The 15,789-nt window shown below is 36.4% G+C and overlaps 1 protein-coding gene across 1 annotated transcript in view; it reads right to left on the bottom strand.

Annotated features, from left to right (window-relative positions):
* The window catches only part of LOC138705618 (rhomboid-related protein 3-like), a 498,578-nt gene that overhangs the window by 283,061 nt on the left and 199,728 nt on the right, over positions 1 to 15,789 (bottom strand). The window lies entirely within an intron of this gene.

Below are 15,789 nucleotides of genomic sequence, written 5' to 3'. Positions count from 1 at the left end.
ATATAACTGTTTTATAAATTCTAACTTTCAGATTTTTTGACAGCAGACTAGATGATATAAGCTTCTCAACCGAATAATAACACGCATTTCCCATATTTATTCTGCGTTTAATTTCCTCCCGAGTGTCATTTATATTTGTTACTGTTGCTCCAAGATATTTGAATTTTTCCACCCCTTCGAAGGATATAATAATAATAATAATAATAATAATAATAATAATAATAATAATAATAATAATAATAATAATAATAATAATAATAATCAAACTTTCGTAATTCACGGCTCGTGTGTCCATGTGGTTTACTAATATTTGCAGCAAACTGTATCTGTGTTGTTAAAAAGCAATAATTCATATTTTATTGTGCTTATTCGCTATCACATTGACATCAATTGATTGACCGACGGGGATCAGGAGTCATTTGTTTTATTCGTAATTCGAATAAAAAGGATGATGATAATAATAATAGGAGGGGAAGAGCATAAATAACAATCATGGCCGGCAGAGCTGCCAACAGCCGCTGTAATGATTGTGTAGTGAGTTCCATTCATTCTGAGAAGACTGCCAGGGGTGTGGGTTGACGGGAGGAATGCTTCGATATATATAGTGCGTATGTCCTTTGATGGTAGCGGATGACGAAGTTCTTTGTTCCAAAGACTTTTTCTCTTGAAAGGAAAGCAGCTTGATTGAAAACCGGGTAATTGAACCACAGGTTCTGAGATGACGGCCAATTACTTGAAGTCAATTGGAATGAAAATTTAACGAGACGACATTCTTCGTTGCTAAATCTGCTCACAAACAGCCGACACACAAAAGTATAGAAATAAAAGTACAGCATTTAAAATTTTCCATGATTCTTTTTAGTTTCAGATATAGAGGCCTACAATTTCTTCTCAATAAAGCCACATAAAGAGTGGCGTAAGATGTAACCTAGCAATGTTTAATGCTATGCAAACTAAGATAAAATGTATTATTATTATTGTTATTATTATTATTATTATTATTATTATTATTATTATTATTATCATCATTATCATTCTTTATCATAAGTAATGTCAGCTTTCGTATTCCTACAGAAGAATTTAGAGTTCACAAAATTTTCTATAACTTGGAATTCTATCTTCGGTCTCTAGCAGTCTTACTAATAAACCGTGTATAGTTTTTATACTAGACTTATGCAGAGTTGAGACAGAAAACTTTACTAATAAACCATGCAGAAGCGATGGACGTATAAACAGCCTGTAACTATACATTGGGAATTGCTTTGCAGTTAATTATATACACGAAATCCCTTGTTTAAGCGTTGTATATAGAGAAAAAATGGCCGCCCCTCTAACAGCTGTTCGAATCGACTGTCATTTTATGATGATGGTTGCCTAGTAACCAAAGAAGAACAAACCAAAGAGCACAGAATAATTAGAATAATATTGCTGTAGCTCTTTCCTCTTTGACCAAAATATAGTACGGTAATCGATAAGAGCCAGTTGTACTATCGATACTTAACACGCCACACTAGAGCGCTCTACCGGATGCAATAAGGAACCTCAGATATTCTATCATCTTTCGTAACGAAGTTATGACGAAACTATGACGTAGCTGTGTAACAGTTGTACTGTTATACACGACATATGTAGTGATTATTAGTAAGGAATTTACACACGACGTATAAACGAGCTACTCATTGTATAAGTATAAGACAGTTAAACGTCTGTATATAGAGTTTTTATTAGTAAGACCGTTAATGTATAGTAGTGACTATTGATTTATATTATAATATTATATTATAATCTGGTAATTTTTGGCATTTATGTTCCCATGTTTCTTTATTAATTCAACTATGTCAGTTGGTATTACAGGTTATGTTTTAATTGACATTAATTATCTTAATATTTATTATTGTTTATTTAAAAAAAGCCGCCCTAAATAAAGGTTCGATAAATCGGCCTAGTAATCAATTCACAATGAACAATGATTAAAAACAATTGTGTGACAATTTGAAAGAAAAAAACATTAAGATAAATGATAAGAAAACTACTAGGAAATCGTTTACAATAAAAGTTTGTTGGGTACTAATGATTACTAATTATAGCTAAGGATGATTTTAACACATGAGATCCTATGGTATCAATCGTTGCATCAGAAATTTTAAATTGTTTAAGTTGATTTAAAGTTTCTCGTGGGATCGTGCCACGGGCACCGAATAAGAGCCCAAAAACTGTCCAATGTGTGATGTGGTATTGTACTCCGAGATGCTGACAACAAGGCTCATAGATGACTTGTTAATGTATTTATTTGTTTTGTATTGTACTAATGTGCTGGACTATATATGGCCTACGGCAGTTGTCCAAGACACGAATATGAAAAATAAATAAATTATTATTATTATTATTATTATTATTATTATTATTATTATTATTATTATTACTACTATTACTATTACTATTGAGTTGTTAAATATGTAAAATACATATTTTGCAATGTCTACCAAATAAGTTTATTGTTCCTCAAAATTTATCTCGAAATATATATGATGGAAGTGAAATAACCTTGCAGATTGAAAGAGACTATAGGGTACACTGAAATGAATAGGAAACCTATATTACGTTTTGAGATTAAATGCATGGTTAATTACAAAATTAAGTTTGAAGCTTCAGCAGTCAGGCAACATCGCCGCTAACACACGTTTCTCGTGATACAGATGTAAGAGGTCAACGAACTCGGTGTGTCTCGCTAGATGAGCTGTTCTCTGGCGCTATGCTGCAACCAACTCGCATCGTGCAGTGGCTTGAATTTAGATGGTTTTTAAATTAAATTTGCACTGAAATCGTCCACAATATTGAAATACGCCAGAGGGATTAATTATTTTTTATTAGTTTTCTTATCGATGTGGACAAAAATTACGATCCTACTCGCAATAGTTACCGAATAAGAGGTTGTTAAACATTTGAGAAAAACTTTTTTTCTGAGAAAAAGTTATTAACTTTCCACCAATATGATACTATAGTTTTTTTTTATATACAGAGCTATGCACTCTGAAAATCTGCAAGGCTATTTCACTTCCACCCTGTATAATAGTAAGTCGCTTAATTCTTAAAAAAAATATCCTGCATATAATGTGTGGATCAAAATGTTTGATATTCAATGCTCAGTGCTATTTTGCTATTGGAATTCACAAGAAAATTCTATATGCTGTAACATACGAACTACTTCGTTTTGCAAATGAATACATTTATATTTCAAGCGTTTCTAACAAGTAACCTGAGCATTTATAGAATTTCAAAGGCCGCCAAAAGTTGCATTGTTACCGAAATATTTAAATATGAACAAAATATGAAAGTTAGACTGCAATATACTCGTACAATAAGGCCACAGAAACATTCTATGATTATAAATTCCTATAATTTTGTAACTATGCGTATTACGATATTCATACCGTTGCCATTAGAAAGAACGGCTGAAATAATTTCAGGGGATTTGTAATTGTTATTGTTGACGGAAAGCAATAAGTGGCACCATAAGGAAAAGAATGCTCTTCTCGCTCTTTCACTTGCCACTGTGGTATTTTTGGATAGAAGCAAAGTGTGTTAAAAATGGTCTGAATGTTTACATTTCACCTCAGTGTGAATTTTGAAGCATTTAGAGAGTTATGGCGAACCCGCTGAAACGTAGATGGTGTGTATTGGAATACCATAGCACACGGAGTACAGTGAGAGTTCAGTGTGCCTTCGATCGGAAGTTTCAACATGAGGCATCTACTCACAAGGTAATTCTGAGTTGGTACAATACAGCGTCTTTTTCGTTGTTGTTTTCATTCCCCCCTTATTGTGAACTAGCCTTTCGCGTATGGAACGAAGCACTCCTCGTAAACCTCCTGAACACCGTCTATGTCCATATAAAGCAGTGGTCGGCAAAGATTACATCACATAAAATGCAGCCCGCAATATACAGCAAAGGGGAATGTTGAAGAAGGAGACTATGAAAACTGCTTAACGCTAAATGAACAAGTGAAGGCTAAGGGGAGGAAGATCATGCCTTACCCCTCCGACCTGCTTGGGGTTGAATCGCGCTGGCGTCGGAAACCGCACACCAGAATTTGCTACCTGGATTTCGGTCATATAGGAACTGCACACCAACATTTTCTACCTGGATTACGGTCATATGGAAACTGCACACCAAAATTTGCTACCTGGATTTCGGTCATATAGGAACTGCACACCAACATTTTCTACCTGGATTACGGTCATATGGAAACTGCACACCAAAATTTGCTACCTGGATTTCGGTCATATAGGAACTGCACACCAACATTTTCTACCTGGATTACGGTCATATGGAAACTGCACACCAAAATTTGCTACCTGGATTTCCGTCATATAGGAACTGCACACCAACATTTTCTACCTGGATTACGGTCATATGGAAACTGCACACCAAAATTTGCTACCTGGATTACGGTCATATAGGAACTGCACACCAACATTTTCTACCTGGATTACGGTCATATGGAAACTGCACACCAAAATTTCCTACCTGGATTTCCGTCATATAGGAACTGCACACCAACATTTTCTACCTGGATTACGGTCATATGGAAACTGCACACCAAAATTTGCTACCTGGATTTCGGTCATATAGGAACTGCACACCAACATTTTCTACCTGGATTACGGTCATATGGAAACTGCACACCAAAATTTGCTACCTGGATTTCGGTCATATAGGAACTGCTCACCAACATTTTCTACCTGGATTACGGTCATATGGAAACTGCACACCAAAATTTGCTACCTGGATTTCGTCATATAGGAACTGCACACCAACATTTTCTACCTGGATTACGGTCATATGGAAACTGCACACCAAAATTTGCTACCTGGATTACGGTCATATAGGAACTGCACACCAACATTTTCTACCTGGATTACGGTCATATGGAAACTGCACACCAAAATTTGCTACCTGGATTTCGGTCATATAGGAACTGCACACCAACATTTTCTACCTGGATTACGGTCATATGGAAACTGCACACCAAAATTTGCTACCTGGATTTCGGTCATATAGGAACTGCACACCAACATTTTCTACCTGGATTACGGTCATATGGAAACTGCACACCAAAATTTGCTACCTGGATTTCGGTCATATAGGAACTGCTCACCAACATTTTCTACCTGGATTACGGTCATATGGAAACTGCACACCAAAATTTGCTACCTGGATTTCGATCATATAGGAACTGCACACCAACATTTTCTACCTGGATTACGGTCATATGGAAACTGCACACCAAAATTTGCTACCTGGATTTCGGTCATATAGGAACTGCACACCAACATTTTCTATCTGGATTACGGTCATATGGAAACTGCACACCAAAATTTGCTATCTGGATTTCGGTCATATAGGAACTGCACACCAACATTTTCTACCTGGATTACGGTCATATGGAAACTGCACACCAAAATTTGCTACCTGGATTTCGGTCATATAGGAACTGCACACCAACATTTTCTACCTGGATTACGGTCATATGGAAACTGCACACCAAAATTTGCTACCTGGATTTCGGTCATATAGGAACTGCACACCAACATTTTCTACCTGGATTACGGTCATATGAAAACTGCACACCAAAATTTGCTACCTGGATTTCGGTCATATAGGAACTACACACCAACATTTTCTACCTGGATTACGGTCATATGGAAACTGCACACCGAAATTTGCTACCTGGATTTCGGTCATATAGGAACTGCTCACCAACATTTTCTACCTGGATTACGGTCATATGGAAACTGCACACCAAAATTTGCTACCTGGATTTCGATCATATAGGAACTGCACACCAACATTTTCTATCTGGATTACGGTCATATGGAAACTGCACACCAAAATTTGCTATCTGGATTTCGGTCATATAGGAACTGCACACCAACATTTTCTACCTGGATTACGGTCATATGGAAACTGCACACCAAAATTTGCTACCTGAATTTCGGTCATATAGGAACTGCACACCAACATTTTCTACCTGGATTACGGTCATATGGAAACTGCACACCAAAATTTGCTACCTGGATTTCGGTCATATAGGAACTGCACACCAACATTTTCTACCTGCATTACGGTCATATGGAAACTGCACACCAAAATGTTTTATGCCTGCTTTGCCGATATTATACATATTTTTAATTTACCAAACTATTTTAATTTTGTTAGACATGGAGCATTTGTTTACATGTTAGTTCGTAAACCAGTCACTTGGTAGCACTGTACTGTGCACGATATGGCGTGATTTACCACAAGAGCACTCTCAGTGGTTGAGACCTACTTCGGACATATTATAATAACCTTGGCTGTGCAATAGTTTTTCATTTCGTTCGAGATGGAGCGTTCGTTCACATCTGAAAGTGAACGGGGAAATTTAGTGCTGGTATATGAAGTCTGTAAATTTTATAAAGCCAAGGAATTGAAAAATATATCAAATAATGTGGAAGTGTTAGAAAATGTAATGCGAAAATTTATAGCTTGTTGAAAAGCATAGAAGTTATCTGAGAACGCGGTGAGCATAACCATGTGGTGGACGTTAGCAAATTAAATAGCAATAATAATTAATGCAGCTACGAAAGGAAAAGCCATCGATGATATTAATAGTAAGCCATCAAAAATATTTAATGCTGTTTTTTCAAATCTTGTCTACAGAAAACCTGAAAGTGCGTAACATATCTCGAATAAAAGATAACTTATACAGATCCCATATTTTGTAAATTGTGCAGTTACCGGGTAGGATTAGTGGGTCCCTCGAAAAGCGGTGTGCAGTTTCCGGATCAAAGTGTGCAGTTTCCGACTACCCGAATCGCGAGTCAAGAAATTCCGACCACTGAATAGTAGAGTTGGGACGATTCGTGAACGAATCGTTCATTCGAACGACTAATAATAAAGAATCGTAAGAATCGATTCGTGGTATCAACGAATCGTCGTTCAAAAGAATCGTAACGAATCGTCGTTCAAAAGAATAGTAAGGAATCGGCATGGTATCGTAACCCACGATTCTATTAGTTGTTTGATGTAACCTGTCAACGGACATTTCCGAACCGTGTCGAATGCTCCCGAGCGAGAGTGAAATCAAAATATGTACTGCATTTGTTAAGTATGGAAAATAATGAACACGAACCTGAAATGTGCATTGTTAAATAGATATGCAATGCAAAAAATATACTTCATAATAAGGTTCAGTTGATAAATTATAATTTAGAAACACTATCTTGGGTAATTTTGTAGACTAATGGAGGTCATGCTGAATGGTTCCAGCCAATGAGAAAGAGACAATCCAATGTCTCGCCTCTTATGCTATCTATGCGAGAGATGTAGAACGTTTTTGTTCTACGCGTGGTTTGCAAAGGGAAGTGTCCTGTGAGTCGTTCATTGACGATTCAAAAGAATAGTTGGAATCGCAGACTGAGAAGAATCGTGAACGAATCGTTAGAATCGATTCGTAATGTATGATTGAATCGTTGGAATCGACTTCTGAAAAAGAATCGTGTTTCCCAACTCTACTGAATAGCCTAAGTAACCGCAGTTCTAATCCTTGTTCCCAGATTGACAGCTAAAGTAAGATAAGATAAGATAATAACTGCCTCCCATTGGAGGTAGCCCAGAAGGACTGAGTATACTCTCCTACATGAATTTTACAATATTAAATGTTTACATAAATTTTGTAGAAAGGAAATTAAAATAAACATATATGACTATAAAGTAAGTAAAAAAAAATTAAACAGAGTGAATATGATGACTCAGAATTTGGCAAGAGCGTTTCAAAACTGAAGTTATGATGTCAGCAGTAAGTGTCTGTGATAGTTCAAAAGTCTTCCTGAAGCTTTCAAAGAACTTCGGAATCACACCACGAGCTCCAATAAGAAGACCAATCAATTCAATGTTTTCAATCTGGTATTTTCCTTTCAAGTAATCAACTGTTGACAGATAAATGTTGATCTTTTCTTTATTGACATCTTCCGGCTGGCTACTCTCCGTTTCAATCCTTATGGTAGGATCAATTATATAACCTTTCTTGGTAGTCTGGGAATACGCTATGATGTCAATACGTCTAGAGGAGCCATTAGTAGCAAGGCAAAAAACTTCCTCTTCTACTATCCAAGACTTTTTTCTTAAAGCAGTTGCAATTAAGGATCGAACATGATGGTGTCTGGCATTTCGGAGGAGTAAACCTCTGTTACACTGAGTTGGTCGTGGGCAAGGGTTTCAGTCTCCAGGCAGCCATGTCTGCACCTGGATCCGTCCAAAGAGCGACCAGGTACTCCTATAACTGCTGCTAGATTGGCATTCATTTTGAGGCAGGTTACCCATTCAGATGTAGATAGTCCAGACTTATTAAAAATCCAGGCGTTGGCTTTAGGTACTCGGCTGTATAATTCTACACCTCTGCCTCTTCCAGGCATTATTTTCCATGATTCGAATTCTGCATTTCTTAATTCCTCTCTTAATTTCTTAGTCACAGATTTACGAAGTTCAACTGGACAAGGGAGACTTAGATGTTGACAGGAAGAATTAAGTTCAGACATCAAAGGTCGCATACTATTTATATAAAGATTTTCATTTAATATTAAAGTGATGCAGATGTTGCAGTGTTGCAAGAACGCTTCCCATGATGCTCTGACTAGTCCCAAACCTCTGTAGTTTTTGCTTGCATATAACATACTAGTAGGTGTATCAGATGGCAACATAAGCATTTGTTTAACAGAACTACGGATTAACTTGTCAATATCTTCTAAGAATGTTCCTCGTAACTGATGGATAGGAGACATTTGTAATGGGTAGATCAATTTAGGCCATATATACTGGTTAACAATGTTGAGCTTTTGATCTGGACGGAGCATGGACGTGGATACTAAATTTTCCAAATCATTTTTCAGACTTAACATAAATGCCTCCCGATCAAATGTTATTTCCTCATTGAATGATACACCCAAATATCTTATAGTTTCATCTTGTTTGATCCCTCTTATGGAGCAATCTTCATAAAGAATCAGATCCTCTTCATATAACTTTTCTTTTACAATATTAATGGAAGTTGATTTATTTGGATTACAGAAGTAGGTTACATGAACGAAACTGTAAACTCAATCCAAGCTGAAATTGCGTGTAATGGAGTAGAATACCATTTATTTTATTGCTGTACATCATCTAGACCTTTATAGTAGTTGTTCTTACAAGCCCACATTACATTAATCGCTCGTTACAATTGTGGTTTAAATACCAACACCTAACACGTGCTCACGGCCTCGAAACAAAGGCGCGCGTTGTTCAACAATACAGGCTGTCTCCTTTAACGCTGGCGCCGACCCAACATCAGCATGAGGCCAACAAATTCGATGGTGAGGAGGAGCTCCAACGATATGCGTTATTCCCATGCAGCCAGTGCCAGGGATGCACAAACAGGGACCTAGAAATACAGTGTGGGTTATGATTGGTTGAATATTGAAATGACTGGTTGTCTGAGTGTGTGAAAAATATTCTTTTGTAACTGTCTGTAATAATGATCTGCTTTTATACTGAATCAAACTACAAAAATCGTGTTTAAGACTCAACTTACTAAAGCAAAACTTGGAAAAATTTTCATGTGAGATGTTTTACGAATACATGATGGATGATGTCAATATGTTAGGAGAAAATCCACAAACGATAAGGGAAAACATGGAAATTTTAATTGAAGCAAGTAAAGCGATAGGTTTGGAAGTAAACCCACAAAAGACGAAGTATATGATTAAGTCTCGTGACCAGGATATTGTACGAAAATATGGAAATATAAAAATTGAAGATTTATACTTCGAAGATGTGGAAGAATTGAAATATCTTGGAGCAAAAGTAACAAAAATATAAATGACACACGGGAGGAAATTAAACGAAGAATAAATATGGGAAATGCCTGTTATTATTCAGTTGAGAAGCGTTTGTCATCTAGTCTGCTGTCAAAAATTCTGAAAGTTACAATTTATAAAACAGTTATATTACCGGTTGTTCTTTATGGTTGTGAAAATTGGACTTTGACTTTGAGAGAGGAACATAGGTTAAGGGTGTTTGAGAATAAGATGCTTAGGAAACTATTTGGGGCTAAGAGAGACGAAGTTACAGGAGAATGGAGAAAGTTACACAACGCAGAGCTGCACGCATTGTATTCTTCACCTGACAATTAGGAACATTAAATTCAGACGTTTGAGATGAGCAGGGCATGTAGCACGTGTGAGCGAATTCAGAAATGCATATAGAGTGTTAGTTGGGAGACCGGAGGGAAGAAGACTTTTGGGGAGGCAGAGACGTATGTGGGAAGATAATATTAAAATGGGTTTGAGGGAGGTTGGATATAATGATAGAGACTGGATTATTCTTGCTCAGGATAGGGACCAATGGCGGGCTTATGTGAGGGCGGCAATGAACCTGCGGGTTCCTTAAAAGTCAGTAAGTTATATTACCGGTTGTTCTGCATGGCTGTGAAACTTGGACTCTCACTTTGAGAGAGGAACATAGGTTAAGGGTGTTTGAGAATAAGATTCTTAGGAAAATATTTGGGGCTAAGAGAGATGAAGTTACAGGAGAATGGAGAAAGTTACACAACACAGAACTGCGCGCATATTCTTCACCTGGCATAATTAGGAACATTAAATCCAGACGTTTGAAATGAGCAGGGCAAGTAGCATGTCTGGGCAAATCCAGAAATGCATATAGAGTGTTAGTTGGGAGGCCGAGAAGTAGATCGGAGGATAATATTAAAATGGATTTGAGAGAAGTGGGATATTATGATAAAGACTGGATTAATCTTGCACAGGATAGGGACCCATGGCGGGCTTATGTAAGGGCGGCAATGAATCTGCGAGTTCCTTATTATTATTATTATTATTATTATTATTATTACTCTTATTATTATTATTATTATTATTATTATTATTATTATTATTATTATTACATGAATCGTTCATTAAGCACAACAGGAAAAACTACAATTCGAGTGTATAGTTTACTTCATGGAGGAGAGTTTGTAGCCTACTGAACACATGGAAACAAGCTAGCTGTGTGCTTTGAAGTAATAAAGTTCATTTCTGGTCTTGGCTGATACTGCAGACAATTCGCAGTCACAATCTGCAGTCTCGGAAACAGAGTGACACAAGGCTAAACAAACACAGAATGTAGGCAATAGCATTACAGGAGCCGGCTGCGTTATACTGCAATCTGCTTCATGAGAAATTCATGATACAGAACACGTCTCAACGCATGCTAGATGGAGAAAATGTCACGTACATACGCATCAACACGAGACGAAGTATACAGTCGTTTCAAAACAGACCTTAGCCGCGGCTTGTAATGCTGAGTTCTTTCTGAGTTGTAGAGGATGTTCAGGACGCGTAATTCTTCTAACAAGGCAGTTGTGGAAAGCAACTGCAGGTCAATAGCCTTCTTAAAATGTTCACGTAAGTAAATACTACAGGGGACAGTAAACTAAACAAAATAGCTGTAGACATTAATAATAATAATAATAATAATAATAATAATATTAGTGAATGACTGGAAGAATGAATGAATGAATGTATTTTTAGTAGGTTATTTTACGACGCTTTATCAACAGCTTAGGTTATTTAGCGTCTGAATGAGATGAAGGTGATAATGCCGGTGAAATGAGTCCGGGGTCCAACACCGAAAGTTACCCAGCATTTGCTCATATTGGGTTGAGGGAAAACCCCGGAAAAAACCTCAACCAGGTAACTTGCCCCGACCGGGAATCGAACCCGGGCTACCTGGTTTCGCGGCTAGACGTGCTAACCGTTACTCCACAGATGTGGGAATGAATGTATGACTGGTAGAATAAGTGAATGACTGGAAAAATAATTGAATGAATGACTGGAACAAAATGAATGAACGATGAATGATTGGAAAATGAATGAATGGGTGGAAGAATGAATGAATGAATGAATGAATGAATGAATGAATGAATGAATGAATAAATGTATGGCTGGAAGAATAAATGACTGGAAAAATAACTGAGCGAATGACCGGAACAAAACGAATGAACAACTGGAAATGAATGAATGGGTGGAAGAATGAATGAATGAATAAATGTATGGCTGGAAGAATAAATGACTGGAAAAATAACTGAGCGAATGACCGGAACAAAACGAATGAACAACTGGAAAATGAATGAATGAATGAATGAATGAATGAATGAATGAATGAATGGGTGGAAGAATGAATGAATGAATAAATGTATGGCTGGAAGAATAAATGACTGGAAAAATAACTGAGCGAATGACCGGAACAAAACGAATGAACAACTGGAAAATGAATGAATGAATGAATGGGTGGAAGAATGAATGAATGAATAAATGTATGGCTGGAAGAATAAATGACTGGAAAAATAACTGAGCGAATGACAGGAACAAAACGAATGAACAACTGGAAAATGAATGAATGAATGAATGAATGGGTGGAAGAATGAATGAATGAATAAATGTATGGCTGGAAGAATAAATGACTGGAAAAATAACTGAGCGAATGACAGGAACAAAACGAATGAACAACTGGAAAATGAATGAATGAATGAATGGGTGGAAGAATGAATGAATGAATAAATTATGGCTGGAAGAATAAATGACTGGAAAAATAACTGAGCGAATGACAGGAACAAAACGAATGAACAACTGGAAAATGAATGAATGAATGAATAAATGAATGGATGGAAGAATGAATGAATGAATGGATGGATGGATGGAAGAATGAATGAATGAATGAATGAATGAATGGAAGAATGCATGATGAATGAATGAATGGATGGAAGAATGAATGATGAATGAATGAATGGATGGAAGAATGAATGAATGAATGGATGGATGGATGGATGGAAGAATGAATGGATGGAAGAATTAATGAATGAATGGATGGAAGAATGAATGGATGGAAGAATGAATGGATGGAAGAATGAATAAATGTATGGCTGGAAGAATAAATGACTGGAAAAATAACTGAGCGAATGACCGGAACAAAATGAATGAACAACTGGAAAATGAATGAATGAGTGGATGGAAGAATGAATGAATGAATGATGAATGAATGAATGAATGGATGGATGGAAGAATGAATGAATGAATGGAAGAATGAATGAATGAATGAATGAATGAATGAATGAATGAATGAATGAATTGGAAGAATGAGTGACTGACGGCCTATACAGTCCGCCACTGACTGCAATTATAACTGGAACTGGGTGATATATAGGAGTTCGGGGTCTGACGTCCGAACAACCTATCATGACAGAAATTATGACGCATTGCTATCAATATTGAATTTGGAAATTTTGAAGTACACTCCCCATTTTTTATCCGGTTTATGAAAATAAATTCCTTTTCACACAGAGCAGAGTCGTCTATCAGTAGAAAATCATATTACCCACGAATTCGTTCCCTCATCTTGCATGTAACTCCTCTTCAAACTACGGACCATATATGATTCACCAAAAAAAAAAATATATATATATGTTTTCATACGTAGATCTATGAAGCATGTGAATTAAGGAAAGTGGTTAAAGGTTTGCTTTTTACGTTGCTGATATTTTTTGCCAAGTGAAATGTAATTCTGTTTGGAGTAAATTGTAATACATACAATACAATACAATAAATTACAACACAATACAACACATACATACCATACCATACAACACAATACAATACAATACGATTACATACATACATACATACATACATACATACATACATACATACATACATACATACATACATACATACATACATACATACATACATACATACATACATACATACATACACCGCGGTTACAAAGATTGGTAGTTCTGCATGCTGTTTATTGCATCTAAATTGGATAACGCTTGTAATTACAGCCCCTTCTCGAAGTTGACTGTGCACCCGAAATTGTACTTCAACACCTCTCCCACCTGGTACAACTAGTTACGTAGTGGAGATGTGCCCCATATGCTTTTCTAGTTTTTTAAGTCAATCCTTCACTCCGGTTTTTGTACCTGTATTTTCTCCTCTAAACAGAATACACGGGTGGGGGAGGAAGCGTTTTCATGAACGCAGCAAAAAACCAATCGTTTCCATTACACATTTCGGTATTAAAATGACTATTGGGCTACATCATTTCCTCGACTTTTTCTAGAAATTTCAATATTTAAATTTTATGTAGGACGTCCTAATTTCTTAAGTTAACATGCAATTTCTCTTTTAATTTCGAAAAGGGTTGGTTCGTGAGGTTTTCATTTCATTCATTTTTAATATAAAATATTTCCTTAGACACACTGACTAATCACATCACACCACCCACAGTACATAATCACTACAGCTAAAATTCTTGAGCAGTTCATGGCTCCTACAGACAGTAAAATCTCGAATCGAAGAAGAATGAATTGGAAAAATAAATGAAACAATGAACTAGATTACATAAAAGCACGTTTTACATTTTTAATTTTTTCAGGTCCATTTAAACGGCGGTTCTGCAGCTCTGCAGTTCTTATTGTAGAGCCGCCCCTGATATATACATACATACATACATACATACATACATACATACATACATACATACATACATACATACATACATACATACATACATATATACATACATAGCCTATACGACGTATTACGCAGATGTCTAGGTGTAACCATTCTAGTCCTTGGATCTGAAATCTTCGACTTCAAATCCTTCAGATGGTGACAGATGTTAAAGTGAGATAGGAATCTTTGTATAGTTTCCGCAGGATATCGTAGATTAGGGCACATGAAATAACGAGAGATCTAGATGAAGTTATAATTCACACCCTTATTAAATTTAGACGTTGAATAATCCCTCTAGTTCAAAACGTTCTCATAAAAGATAATGCTGCTGTCACTACCACTACTACTACTAGTACTACTAATACTGCTACTACAACCACTACCACCTACTACACCTTCTTTCCATCCATTCATACACATACAAAATGTACAATAGTGGCAAAAAAAACCGGACCGACCCTTGTAGCTGATACTAAAGAATCCTGTGCTGTGTATTGTGTCAAACTGTGGTAATTTCAATATGGATAGTGAAGCCAGAGGTATGTACTGCTATTTAATATAAAAATACGCAGTTATGTTTGCCGAATAGAGATAGAAATGTAATATTGATGCCAGATGAAAATAAAACTCTCAAAGTGTTTTCGTCTGTAAGTTTGAGGCACTGAAGGAAACAAAAGACGGTAAGAATCGAACAAATGCAATAAATTTCATTGTTACAATTAGTTATACAAGATTGATGTGTTTTATGACTAGCAAAATTTGAATCTGTGACTCTGAAATCAGCTACAAGGGTCGCTCCGGTTTTTTTTTTTGCCGCTACTGTACACTTAGATGGATACATAAATTACACAAGTCTGTATATTTCAGATTACTTTGTGTCCGTAACCTCTCGGGCATATATATTTATATACAGGATGAGCCATAATTATGTCCCTATTTTATTTACACTATAGATCTGGCATTAATGAAATTACACGGTTGCTTTCAATTGTATAATGTACTATGGACATTACCATTTCATATTTCAATGTAACATTACTAACACAACATTGCAGCCGGGTTCCAATGTCCTCGACAGCAAGTTACAACATAGCCTACATTTTGGCATGCGCGCATACTCCTCCCTAATCACTGTTTCCAAAGTGTCCTAATCATGTGGTTTTCTGGCATACACTTTCTCTTTCAAGTACCCCCAGA

Source organism: Periplaneta americana, chromosome 9 (genome assembly GCF_040183065.1).
Source record: "Periplaneta americana isolate PAMFEO1 chromosome 9, P.americana_PAMFEO1_priV1, whole genome shotgun sequence".
In the NCBI taxonomy this organism is placed as follows: domain Eukaryota; kingdom Metazoa; phylum Arthropoda; class Insecta; order Blattodea; family Blattidae; genus Periplaneta; species Periplaneta americana.
Note: the sequence above shows the minus strand (reverse complement) of the source record. Positions and strands in the feature narration are given on the sequence as shown.